This window comes from Octodon degus, unplaced genomic scaffold (assembly GCF_000260255.1).
Source record: "Octodon degus isolate 3935 unplaced genomic scaffold, OctDeg1.0 scaffold00082, whole genome shotgun sequence".
In the NCBI taxonomy this organism is placed as follows: Eukaryota; Metazoa; Chordata; class Mammalia; order Rodentia; family Octodontidae; genus Octodon; species Octodon degus.
Genome location: NW_004524658.1, coordinates 10,249,495 through 10,252,247, shown reverse-complemented (window position 1 = coordinate 10,252,247; position 2,753 = coordinate 10,249,495). Strand labels below are relative to the sequence as shown.

At 33.3% G+C, this 2,753-nt stretch overlaps 1 non-coding gene across 1 annotated transcript; it reads right to left on the bottom strand.

The window, feature by feature from the left end:
- Positions 1-97: 97 nt before the first annotated feature.
- LOC111818184 lies at positions 98-204 on the bottom strand. The gene has a single exon (XR_002822239.1). It is a non-coding gene; the product is annotated as a U6 spliceosomal RNA (small nuclear RNA).
- Between the last annotated feature and the right edge of the window lie 2,549 nt (positions 205-2,753).

Below are 2,753 nucleotides of genomic sequence, written 5' to 3'. Positions count from 1 at the left end.
TTTTTTTCTAAGTTCCGTTATTGAATATTATAGGTGTGTAAACTCAGCAAAATATTCTAAAAGAGTCCAGTAGCCCATAATAGCCTTGGGTCTTCTGAAAAATATGGAACGCTTCACGAATTTGTGTGTCATCCTTGCGCAGGGGCCATGCTAATCTTCTCTGTATCGTTCCAATTTTAGTGTATGTGCTGCTGAAGTGAGCACTGGACTCATCTCTCTTTTTCTTTCTTTTTTTTTTTTTTTTCCTTTTTCTCACTTTTCCTTTATTTTGCTCTGTTTTTCTTTTTATTATCATTTGCTCTTCTCTGTTACTTGTACTATAAATTTTCTTTTATCCTTTAATGGGACCCTTTATCTTAGTTTTGTCTTTTTCTCATACTTCATTTCTCCATTTTTCTGTTCCTTTGGTCTAAGTGATTAATTCAATACTTTTCATAGAAACTTAGCTAGTTTTATGTTTCAAATACTAAGACTTATTTTGCAATGCTAATACAAAAATGCTTGACGTACCTAGCCAAGGAAAGTGAAAGACTTTTGCACTGGGAAAGATCTTTTTCAAAGTACCCTGTAAAAGGAGATCGAAGTGGATATTACATGATGAAAAGATACCTCCTGTTCCTGGATAGGGAAAACCATTATAGTGAAAATGGCCACACTTCCAAAGCTGTTATTCAGATTTAAAGAAACCTCCCCACAAAAAACTAATAGTATACCTCACAGAATTAGAGAACACAATCCTAAAACTCACGTGGAATCAGAAGAGACATAAGTTAGCAAAACCAATTTGGGGCAACAAGGGCAAGGCAAGGGAACATCACAATCCCTGATTTGAAGTTATATCACAAGACTATTCTGATAAAAGCAGCAAGATAGTGAAAATAAAACAATCAAATAGCTTTGAGGATCAATGGAACTGAATTGAAAGTGCAGAAATAGCTCCAAACATATCCAGTATCTTATCTTTGACAAAGATGTCATACATTTTCACTGGAAGAAAGAAAACTTTTTTAATAATAGTGCTAGGAAGCTGGCTTTCTATATGCCAAAGATAAAACCTAGATTCATATCTCTTACTATGCTAAAATTGAAGTTGACAAATATCCTAATATTGAAATAAAAATACAATCTGGTAAGAGGTAAAATAAGTAAAACTCTTGAAGATGTAGGTATGGGCACTGACTATGAATAAAACCAGAACACACAGGAAATATTACAAAAAAATCAACAAATGGGATAAATCAAATCAAGCAAAAATGAACACCCCTCCCCAAAATGAGCAGACAACTCATAGGATGTGGAAAAATTTTATCAGCTACTCCTCAGACAAAGGAGTCTAGACTATAGAAGAACTGAAAATATTAGGCTGCCCAAATTAAAATAACCAGTCCAAAAATAGCCATCTGAAATGAATAGATGCTTCTCAAATGAAGTACAAACAATAAATAAATACTTGCATCAACATCACTGATTATTCAAGAAATGCAAATTAATACAGCACTAGAATTTTTATCTCACTCTAGAAAGCATGGCTATCATTAAGAAATTCACTAGCAGTGAATGCTGGTGTGGTTGTTAGAGAAAAGAGATCATTTTTTAAACCTTGGTGGGAGTATAAATTGGTACAGCCACTGCGGAAGTTAGCATAGAATTTAGTATGGAAACCCTCAAGCAACTAAAGCTAGAGGTTCCATTTGACTCTGCTATTCCCCTTTTAGGTATCTTCCTGAAAGAGTTAGAGTCCGTATACCTTAGTGAAACACATATACCCATGTACAAAGCAGCACAATCTATAATTGCTAAATCTTGAAAATAACCTAATAGAGCAGATACTTTCTGTCCTATGATTTGTGTTTCTAAGAGTGAGTTCTTTTTTTTTAAGTTTATAATACTTACAGTTATATTTTAATAATTCAATAATTCTCTGCTAAAATATTTGGTGGTCTGATTTTTCTTTCAAATATGATGAATATTTCTCTTTTGTAATATAAATACTCTTTATATTTACCATCAAATTTACATAAAACTTCATTTAAATTTCTGATCATTCACTAAGGGTGGATCCACAAGTGAAAATTACTGGCATATTATATATAATGTTTATGATTTTCATAGACATTTCCAAAATATTTTTCATAAATTTATAGCTAACTGATATTGTTTAAGCTAAGTATGAAGTTTGGCCAAATCATTAAGCCTGTCACATTGGTTTTTACCTTTTTGTAATTTTTTGCTGAAAGACAAAGGAAATAGTTAAAACTCTATACTTTTATTTCATTTGTGTTCTTTGACTACTACTCAATAAGAGTGAGTTATTAATGGAGAAAGGCCAGCTAAGTTCCTCGCCCTTTGGGAAGCCAGGCATTCCAAAGCCTTTTCCCATATACTGTGAAATGCAGGACCCAGGCCCATAATGCACACTGTTATTCACAGAGCCCCACTCTGTGTGCTCTCCTATGGCACATTATCCCTGACACTGATGCCACTCTAGTTGCTTGCACAGAGAGACTGGATACGGATTCTTCCTCTCCCCTTCATTATTTTATTTTATTTTTTTACTATCACATACATATGTTATATTTATGTAGTATTTCAAAGCTTGTAGACCAAAATGTTATTTATTTCACTAATACACTGCATACATTCTTCCCAGTGGTTAACTGCTGTACAAGATGCAGACCTGTGATCCTACTTACAATCACCATTAGAACAAATCATTCTATTCATTAAGAGAATGCAACTATATATCTATCCCA